At 35.3% G+C, this 11,421-nt stretch overlaps 1 pseudogene across 1 annotated transcript; it reads left to right on the top strand.

The window, feature by feature from the left end:
• The first annotated feature begins 1,598 nt into the window (after positions 1–1,598).
• On the top strand, positions 1,599–2,643 carry LOC308279301 (THUMP domain-containing protein 1-like; annotated as a pseudogene). Its single transcript has one exon. The product of its transcript is annotated as a THUMP domain-containing protein 1-like (transcript).
• The last annotated feature ends 8,778 nt before the right edge of the window (positions 2,644–11,421 follow it).

The following is an 11,421-nucleotide window of genomic DNA, read 5'->3' as shown; positions in this document are numbered from 1 at the left end:
GCCAAGGAAAAGATCTTAAAAACAGTGAGAACGAAAGGACTTGTGACATACAAAGGCAAAACAATAAGAATCACCCCAGACTATACAACCCAGGTCATGAATGCTAGGAGAGACTACTACTACATGATTCAGATCCTGGAAGAAAATAACTTCTAACCCAAACTATTTCCAGCAAAACATCTATTCAAATTTAATGGAAAAACAAAAGTGTTTCAAGATAAACAAAATATCAAAAAATTTATGACTTCAAAGCCAACACTAGAGAAAATAAAGAAATAAACCATAAAGAAGAAAAAAGAAGCAGACTTTAGAACCAGAGAAGAGAGGAAAGTGATCAGAGGGGCTTCTAAGTAAAAAAGAAAGAAAAAGGTACCAAACAGATGACAGAACACAAAATGACAGAAAACAAAAATCATATTCCAATAATAACATCAAAGGATTTAACTTACCAATCAAAAGACAGAGACTGGCAATGTGGATCAAATTCCTAAATCAAATATATGCTGTTTTAAAGAAACTCACCTAACAGCCAAAGACATTCACAGACTGAAAGTGAAAGGATGGAAAAAGATTTACCATACTACTGGAGAACAAAAAAGGGCAGGGGTAGCAATCCTGATATCCAACAAAATAGACTTTAAACTAAAACACATCAGAAGAGAAAAATCAGGGTACTTCCTTTTATTAAAAGGAACAATAAACCGAGACAATATAATGATAGTAAATGTTTATGCCCCAAATGTGAGTGCAACCACATTTGTAAAACAAATCCTCCTGGACATCAGATCTCAAATAGACACAAATACAATAATTCTTGGAGACTTTAATATGCCTCTCACACCACTGGATCAATCTTCAAGGCAAAAGATGAATAAAGACTCATTAGAACTAAAGAAAACTATAAACCAAATGGACCTAATAGACATATACATAATATTTCATTCAGGAACTACAGAATACACATTCTTCTCATCAGCCCATGGAACCCTCTCCAAAAAAGATTACATCCTGGGACACAAAGAAAGCACCAGCAAATTCAAAAGATGTAATATAATTCCTTGCATCTTTTCAGACCATGATGGAATGAAAGTAGAAATAAACAACAGGAAACTCAAAAGAAACTATGCAAATACATAGAGATTGAATGACACACTATTGAATGATGAATGGGTAAGAGTGGAAATTAGGAAAGAAATAAAGAAATTTATGAAAATAAATGAAAACTGAGACACAACTTACCAAAATCTATGGGATACTATGAAGGTAGTATTAAGAGGAAAATTTATATCATTGAGTGCCTACATAAGAAGGACAGAAAAATCACCAAGTACAGAACCTATTGACACAACTCAAGGACCTAGAAAGACAACAGCATAATACCAAAGCCAGCAGAAGACAGAAAATTATTAAAATTCAAGCAAAATAAATGAAATAGAGAACAAAAATTTCAAAGAATCAACAAAACAAAAAGCTGGTTCTTTGAAAAGATTAATGGAATTGATAACCTCCCGGCAAACCTAACCAAAAGAAAAAGAGAAGCCACTCAAATTATTAAAATCAGAAATGAGGCGGTGCAGTTGCCGGAGCTCGCGTGTGCCATGGCGGCCCCCGTCCAGCAGCTCCCTTAGCCCAGCAGCGGGAAGCAGAAAGTCAAGGCTCAGTACATGCAGGCCAAGTGGGCTCGGCCCGGCAACGGGCCGCAGCAGCTGGAGCCCGGGCTGCAGGGCATCCTTATCACCTGCAACATGAAGGAGCGCAAGGGTGTGGAGGAGGCCTACAGCCTACTCAACGAGTACGGCGACCTGTATGGACCTGAAAAGTTTACAAAGATCAGCAGACCTCTGGAAGTGAGGGGGAAGATGATGATGTGGAAGCTGCCTTGAAGAAAGAAGTTGGTGACATTAAAGCTTCCACAGAAATGAGGCTAAGAAGATTCCAGTCAGTAGAGAGCGGAGCGAATAATGTGGTCTTCATCAGAACACTTGGGATAGAACCTGAAAAATTGGTGCATCATATTCTCCAGGATATGTACAACACTAAGAAAAAGAAGACTCCATTTATTTTACTAATGCTACCTATCTCAGGCACTTGCAAATCTTTCTTAGAAGATATGAAAAAATATGCAGAAACATTTTTGGAACCCTGGTTTAAATCTCCAAACAATGGGACATTTCAGATTGTATACAAATCTCGAAATAATAGTCACGTGAATAGAGAGGAAGTTATCAAAGAGTTGGCGGGTATAGTGGGAGGCCTCAATTCAGAAAATAAAGTGGATTTCACCAATACACAGTAGTAGTGGAAATCATCAAAGCTGTCTGTTGTCTGAGTGTTGTGAAAGATTATATGTTGTTCAGAAAAGACAATCTCCAAGAGGTGGTGAAGAGTGTGAAAGACCCATCACAGCTTAACCCAAACCTGGGAAATGGCAAGGAGGTGAAATTGGAACCTGAGGTCAAAGCAAATCAAAATGACCCAGCAGAAGGAGAAAATAACCAGCAGGTGGTACCAGAGAATAGTGAGGAACAGGGGCAGACAAAACCAGGGTCAGAGGAGCAGGTGGTGAATGAGGGAGGGGCTAAACCTGAACTTGCAAGTCAAGTCACAGAAGGATCCCAGGCAAATGATAATGACCTCTCCTAGGAGAGGAGGTCTGTGTTGGAGATGGGTTTCTTTATGGGCTTTGTGAGATGGTACTAGGTTTCCATGTAAAATTATCATTAAAATATTAGCTGTTGTGTGCTGCCTTAGTGCTGATCTCACAATAATAAACAGTGATCCCTCAGCTCTGTTAACAGTTTCGTTAGAGTTTCTTCAACCCTGGATGCCAGTGTATATAGGCCTACCTGCTGTCGCACATGGGAGGGTGGGCGGAGGGAGGTGTTGGCTTTTTCTTCCTGGTTACCTTCCCCAGCCTCCCCTTATGCACTGCCAACTGACTTATGGGAGTGAATAAACTCTGACAGATAGAAAATCAGAGGGAAGTTTTTATTCTAAGGAAGAAATTCTTTATGTGCCACAACAGCTATTTTCTGCCATTTTATTCTAAACATTGCAAGAAATATGGATTCTGTAGATTAGAAGTGAATTATTTTGGGGTAGTTTTATGTTTTTCTATTATGTCTGTTTTATTAATGTTTGTTATGAACAAATCTGATAGTTCATTGCTGCAATTTTTGAAGGCAAGGTGCGAGAGAGATGGAGCATTCTAGGCATAGACCTATGACATTTCTGTTAAGGTTAGTGATGAAGAATTACAGTCTCCAGTTACTTCCATCTACTGTACAAAAAAGGTACAAAGAAGCTCTCTCTGTAGAGTGAAAGCTGCTTTTTGTGGGGGTCTTACTGGACTCAGAATCCAAGCTGTCCTATTTTGTCACACATTGTCTGTGATATGCGGCTTACTAGCAGTTACACCAGCAAGTATAATCAGATCATAATGATTTGACAAGAATGTTGATTACTTCAACTGGCCTTCTGATTGTCAAAATAGCAGTTCAAAAATTGCATTTGGCAAAAAGATTTAAGAAGCAAGTTATTTCATAGCAGACCTTATCCTCAAAAATAAAAATTTATATAGTTAGTGAAAATCTAATAATGCTAACATTAAAATGCTGGGGCAGTACAAGAAATGAAAATTATTAGTTTAGCAAGTTGATTTATTGATGATACATCACATGATGCTTAAAGAGGTTTTGCGAAATTTGCTGAAAAACAACAGGTTCTGTGTAGGTTGAGTCAACACATTTTATAAATATGTCATGCTGTAGCATTTATAATATTTGTAAATGATGACAGTTAAAACAAGTGAGCAAAACCTTTTTTTTTTTTTGCTGCTAGAAGTCTTCCAGAACAAAGACCATTATATATTTACTGTTAGGTCTTCATACCTGAAAACCAAAAGTCTGTCAGCTCCAGTCCTGTTGCTCCATTGATGATGGCTTCAGGACAGCTTTCCTTCATTAAAGGAAAAAAAAAAGATATACCAATGTTGACAGATAGCACACTGCTTTTTTCACAGAGATGCCAATATCAAAACCCTGGAGATGAAGACAGTTCCCAGTAATGCTACAAACATGGTTTACTATAGTAAAGATCCAATTATGTAATAGTGTTAAATAAACTCCAACTAAAAGCAGGACACAGAGTACCTAACTCATGCTGCAGAGACCTACTGGCTTATCAGAGGAAGCATTTTCATAGGATATTTGAGTGGAAAGGTGAATTCTCGATTCTTACAAGAAAATAGGATAGGTCTTGTTCACTGCTTTGAAAATGTAAAGTGGCTAGAAAAACTAGCCTATTTAGTAGGCATTTCCACTGCATGTACAAATGATTGTTTCTGCAAGATCCTGGAGAAATTTTTTCCCCTTTAAGTGATAGAATCTAAGATTTAGAAGGGAAACAGCTCTGAAAAAGTTCATTTCTGCAGCAACCTGCATTTGAAAATGAATAATACAAAAGTCTCAAGTCTTATGAAAACCCATCTGGGAAAAAAACAAAACCAAATTAAATAGCATATCCTTTAATTTAGTGTTCACACTCATATCATTAAAGATTTTTGCAGAAGCTAACTTAATTGGAAAGTGCTTTTCAAGGACTCCTCCCAGGTAAAGTGATTGAAAGGGCTAGAAGAGAGATAGCATTGCAAAATAAACTGTCTACATTGAGAATATTAAGAGATTATAAAGTTAGTTTTGGAGATGAGTTTATTTTTAAGTTAAAAAAACTTAGAATGTAGTATAAATGTTTAGAATCCCTACACAAGTGACCATGTTTATTTAATGGCAGTCAGTGTGAGATATTTCAACTCTTATAACTAGTTCCTCTGCTTGGTAAATTAGACTAGAAGGATTTGGGAGAGGCAAAGAGAATAAGCAGTATTTTGCTAATGTACATGGGGCTGGATTTTCTTTAGATATTTTCAGATATTTAGAGTGTTAACTCTTAGTGAATTTGAAGTGATCCTGAAGTATTACCATCATCTGGGGGAAAGGGAGGATAGGATTTTGGTGCCTTCTTCAGTGGACTTGCTCCAAGATAAAGATACATTTATTTTGATAGAACAAGATAGAGGGACTTTGGGGAGAAATTGGCCACACACCTACAGAACTCTAGGGAACTGAGTTCCATTTGCCTTGTGAAGCTGCTACTCTACAGAAAGATTTTGCTTTTATAGTTTATTTTTAGTTATCTTTTATATTTATTTGCTTTTGGAAGGCCTGAGTGTGGTATAGGCTGTCCCCTGATTACAGAGCACTTGTGTTCTATTGGGAATTTATTCATTGAAAGTTTTGCTTTCGGGTCTATCATATATTTATTTCATTGACATTTAAGCATATTGTTTTGTAAATGGTGGGATTCCAGGGCGAGGATTGGGTGGTTTTTTTTTAGGTTTTTATTTAAAAATATATATGGCAGTTATAAAACACTCCAATGTGGCCTACTGAACTTGTTTTGTTCTATAGAGAAACGAGTTTAACTTGGATTTTAAAACCTATTTCTCTAAGCTTACACATGATGTTCAAATGTATTGAAGAAGTCCTTGGAAGATGGAAAGACCTCCTATGCTCATGGATAGGCAGAATAAATATCAAAATAGCCATTCTGCCAATACTGATTTATAGGTTCAATGCAATTCCCATTAAAATACCAATGACACTCTTCAAAAACCTAGAAAAATCAATCAATTATGAACTTTATATGGAGAAAGAAAAGACCCAGAATCGCCACAGAAATTCTTAGCAATAAAAATGACATAGGTGGCATCACAATCCCAGACTTCAAATTATACTATAGAGCAATAGTAGTAAAAACAGCATGGTATTGGCACAACAGGCAGACTGACCAGTTTAATAGAAGATACAGAAACAAACCCACCCACCTATAGTCAATTAATCTTTGACAGTGGGGCCAAACTCATATGCTGAAGAAAAGACAGCCTTTTCAACAAATGGTGCTGGGAAATCTGGCTATCCATTTGTAGAAAGATAGAATTAAATCCTTACCTCTCACCATGCATGGGAATTAACTTGAGATGGATTAAAGACTTAGAAATTAGGCCAAAAACTGTGAAGGTATTATAAGCAGGCATAGGCTCAACACTACAACATATTGGCACAGGCAGTAACTTTCTCAACAAAACCTCCAAAGCTCAGGAAACTAAAGCAAGAATTAACAAGTGTGATGGCTTCAAACTAAAAATTTTCCACTCATTAAAGGAAACCATCAATAACCTAAAGAGGAAGCCTACAGAATGGGAGAAGAGCTTTACCAGTCACCACTCCAACAGGGGGCTAATATCCAGAATTTACAAAGAACTCAAAAGACTCTACATTAGCAAAACAAACAACCCAATCAAGAAATGGCACTTTACATAAGATGAATAGACACTTTACAAAAGAAGAGATACAAATGGCCAATAGATTCAGGGAGATGCAAACCAAAATTATGTTGAGATTCCATCTAACCCCAGTCAGTTTGGCAAGCATAAAGAAATCAAATAACAACAAATTTTGGCGATGATGTGGGACAAGAGGAACTCTTTTACATTGTTGGTGGGAGTGCAAACTAGTTCAGCCACTATGGAGTTAAGTGTGGAGATTCCTTAGAAAACTGGGAATAGATACACCATATGATCCAGCCCTACCACTCCTGGGTATTATTCCAAAGGGGTTGAAAACAGAGAATACAACATATGCATACCTATGTTCATAGCAGCACAATTTGTAATAGCTAAACTATGGATCCAATCCAGGTCCCTATCAATAGATGAATGGAATGCAAAATTATGGGAAATACACATGATGGAATTCTATTCAGCTATAAAGAAAAAGAAAATCATATCATTTGTAAGAAGATGGAAAGTCCTGGAGAGCATTATGTTAAGTGAGATCAGCCAAACACAGAAAGGGAATAGACATATATTTCCTCCAATATGCCCAAACTAGAGAGCATTGGGGATACCAGAGGGACTCCATATAATGGAAGTTAAATCTCAGCAAATTTTGAATGGAAAGCTAGCAGAAGAAAAAGGCTGAACTTGATTAATGATTGACTACTACCAAATATGTGTAAAAGTATAAATATAGCATGGTTACCCTGGGTATTCATTTTTGGGAGGGGGGAAGGGAAAATGAGGGGGAAGAGGGCACCAAGTAGAGTTTAATTGTATACCATTTACTTTCAATAAAAATAAATTTAAAAATAGAAAAAAACTTAGTGAGACCCTGTATTAAAAATAAAAAATGACTAAACAATAGTGCCGGGGGTATAGCTTGGAGGTACAATGCCCTTGGGTTCCATTCCCAGAAGCCCCTAAAAAGAAATTATTAGGAGCCGGGCATGGTGGCACATGCTTGTAATCCCCGCGCTTGGGAGGCAGAGACAGAGAAAAACATCACTAGAGATAAAGAGGGACATTGGCTAATGATAAAAATCAGTTTATTGAGGGCAATAACAATAATGAACATATCTGCATTTAATATCAGAGCATTAAAGCAAATACAGAACAAATTGACAGAAATAAAGGGACATATAATCCTACAATAACAGCTGGAAACTTCAGTGCTGCACTCTCAGTAACAAATAGGGAAATTATAAAGAAGATCAACAAGAAAATAGAAGACGTCAACATTAAATAGAGCTAGATTTAATAGATATTATTTGCAAACTCCACAAAATAAAAGAGATCATTTTTCTCTAGTTCACATGGAAATTTCTCTGGGACAAACCATATGTTAGGCCACAAAACAAATTTCAATGCATTTTCTAGTATAGATCAAATAACATTTTTATAAATGTGAATATACTTCAATAAAATCTACCATTTATATAAATAATATGCAGGGGTAAAAAGTTAAAAGGAAGCATAAAAGTTAAATAATGCACTTTCCCAAACACAATGGAATTAAATTAGAAATAAATAATGGGAATTGGGGAAACTTACAAATATGTGGACATTAAATGAAACACTCCTAAACAGTCGATGAATAAGAGAGGACATAAAAAATATATAAGGAAACACATAAAGATAAATGAAAATATTTTCTCAGCGTTGGAAAGTTTATGCGATGAAGCCTAAGCAGTGATAAAAGTGAAATTTATGTCTGTAATTTCTTATAATAAGAAAGAAGAGCCAGGCGTGGTGGCGCACGCTTGTAATCCTTGCGCTTGGGAGGCAGAGACAGGAGGATCACGCAGGTTTGAAGCCAGCCGCGTGCCCTGGCTTAGGAGACCCTGTTTCCAAATAAAAATGTAAAAATAGGTCTGGGAGTGTAACCCGGAAGTAGAAGGGCTTCCAGGAACCCCAGTACCACCAAAACAAAACAAAACAAAAAATAAATAAATAAAGTAAGAAAGAAGAAAGATCTCAAATTTATAATGTAATCTTTTACTATGGAAACTAAAAAAAAGGAAACTAGAAAAAGAGAACAAACTAAATTTTATTATTTTGTACTGAGGATTGAAACCAGTGCATTTTGCCTTTGAGCTATACTACTCCAGTTCATTTTTTATTTTTATTTTTAAATAGGGTCTATGTTGCTGAGAATCTCACTAAATTGCCAAGTCTGATTCGAACCTGTTATATTCCTGTCTCAGCCTCCTGAATGCTGGGATTCCAGGTGTGAACTACCACATTTGGCTGAGCAAACTAAATTAAATTCAGGCCAAAGAAAAATAATAATATTAGAACAGAAATTTATGATCTAGAAAATAGGAAAAAGACAATATGAAAGTAAAAGTATTTCTTTGCAAAAAACAATAAAATTGGGAAACTAGTTAGATTGACCAAGGGAAAAAGAGAAATATGCCACATGACAGAAAAAACTAAAAACCAGTATTGCTTACAACAATAAATGAGAAAACATCAACAAAATACCAGTAAACTAAATACAGTACATTAAAAAGAATTATGAACCATAACCAATTGAGATTTATTTCAGAAATTCCACACTAATTCAACATCTGAAAATCTATTAGTATATCACATCAATAAATAACAAGCATTACACAGTTAGCTAGCTCAATAAGCATGCAAAAATCATTTGAAAAACCAGTATCATTAGATAATAAAAACACTCAACAAACTCAGTATACAAGGGAGTTTCATCAACCTGATAAAGAACATTTACCAAAACTACATAGCCAACAACATAATTATGTTGCAAGAATGGATAATCTTCTATAAAGATGTATATTCTGTTCACTTCCACTGATAGTATACAAAAGTTTCTAGGCAAAGATATTAAGTTGAAAAAAGAAAAAGAAGGCAATATAAGTTAAACTATCAAGTTGCATCATTATACAACTGCAGAATGTTTAGAATACAATATAATCTTAAAATCTCCCAGAGACAAGTGGATGACGACCTACGGAGTAATCATAAATCAACAACAAAGTGTGTAGCAAGAACCATGGATGTCAGGAAACAGCAAGTTCAGTACAGATGAGAAATAAACACTTGCTGAGAATTTTCAAAAAGACAAATAATGATGCATTAATGAGGAGAAATATGTTCAAATTAATAACAACAAAAAAGAAAACAAAACATATATCATCCATAGACCTTCTTTCAATTATATATTATAAATGTACCTGAGAAAGGGAAAATTAACAGAGAGAAATCACAGATGTAAGAAATAATAAATATGAAATATACACTGTACTTCATAAATATGTAAAATTATTATATCATTTAATATATATGCAAAAATTAATTTTTAAAAAGGCTTCTAGATTAGAAGTAATTCTATCTTTATTAACAGATAACATAATCTTGTATGTGAAAGATTTTAAGAAATTCAAATAAGAAAATTATTAGAAATTATACATTAGTTCAACATGATTTTAATTAGTGATATAAATAGACATAATCACATTTCTAAACATTAATAATGAATAATACAAAAATGAAATCCAGGAAACACCATCTATTTATAGCCAGGCATAATAGCACACACCTGTAATCCCAGTAATTGGGAGGCTGAGACTGGACACTGGCAGGTTCAGTCTAGCCTCAAATATATATCAAGACTTTCAGGAACTTAGCAAGACCCTGTTTCAAAGTAAAATATAATAAGGAATGGGAGTGTAGTTCTGAGGTAGAATGTCCCTGGGTTCACTCTCCACCACTGAAACCAAAAGGTATTTATTTTTGAGGTGATAAAAATATTCGAAAATTGGCTATGGTGATGTTCATATATCAGTGAATACACTAAAATCCATTAAAGTGGACATTTTAAATGGGTGAATTATATAGTATATGAATTATATCTCAATAAACTTTAAACTAGTACTAAAGTATGAAACTGTTTTATTCAAAGACTATTATTATTATTATTATTATTATTATTATTATTATTATTTATTTATTTTGGTGGTATTGGGGGTGGATCCCAGGGGCTTTCTACCTCTGCGCTATACTCCCAGACCTCTTTTATACTTTTTTTTGGAAACAGGGTCTCACTAAATTACTGACAGCCTCACTAAGTATCTGAGGCTGGCTTCAAACCTGTAATATCCTCCTGTCTCAGACTCCCAAGCACAGGATTACAAGCCTGCGCCACCACGCCCTGCGTCAAAGGCCATTAATTTTTTTTTTTTTTGGTGGTACTGGGGTTTCTGGAAGCCCTTCTACCTCTGGTCTACACTCCCAGACCTATTTTATACTTTTTTTTTTTATTTTTGTAAACAGCGTCTCTTAAGCCAGTGCGGCTGGCTTCGAACTTGCGCCATCCTCCTGTCTCCGCCTCCTAAGTGCGGGGATTACAAGCGTGTGCCACCACGCCCAGCAAATTTTTTTAAAAATAATGATCAAATGACTTTACTTTTTTATAATTAAAATTATTTTAAACTCTCTGATCATCGTAGAATAATGCCTAAATTCCTAACCATGCTCATTATAAAGTGGACACACCTGTTCAGTCTCATCTACTGTCAACTGTCTATATCTTGTTGGGTTTGATGGCACATGCTTATAATCCCCGTGCTTGGGAGGCAGAGACAGGAAGATTACACAGGTTCGAAGTCAGCTTTGCCCTCTTAAGAGTCCATGTTTACAAATAAAAATATATAAATAGGTCTGGGAATGTAGTCTGGAGGTAGAAGGGCTTCCAGGTACCCCAGTACTACCAAAAAAAAAAAAAAAGGCCTTTTATATTTTCCGCATACACTCATTTCTTTCCTTCACAACTTATGTTCTATACCTTTACTAGGTATTCCTGAGTTAGTTAATTTGTAGTTACTTATCTCTTTCAAAATATTCTTCACTTCCTATGCAGATTTCCTATAAACAATGTAGGTTTTCAAAAATATATGTAAATTTCCTAATGAATTTCTGGGTTTTCTTCTCTGTACCTTCATATTATCTCTATGTTTACGCTTAACATATTATAATATAATAAATTACATATATTTTTA

The sequence above is a fragment of the Muscardinus avellanarius genome, assembly GCF_963383645.1.
Source record: "Muscardinus avellanarius genome assembly, chromosome: X".
Classification (NCBI taxonomy): Eukaryota; Metazoa; Chordata; class Mammalia; order Rodentia; family Gliridae; genus Muscardinus; species Muscardinus avellanarius.
This window is presented reverse-complemented; position numbering and strand designations above follow the sequence as displayed.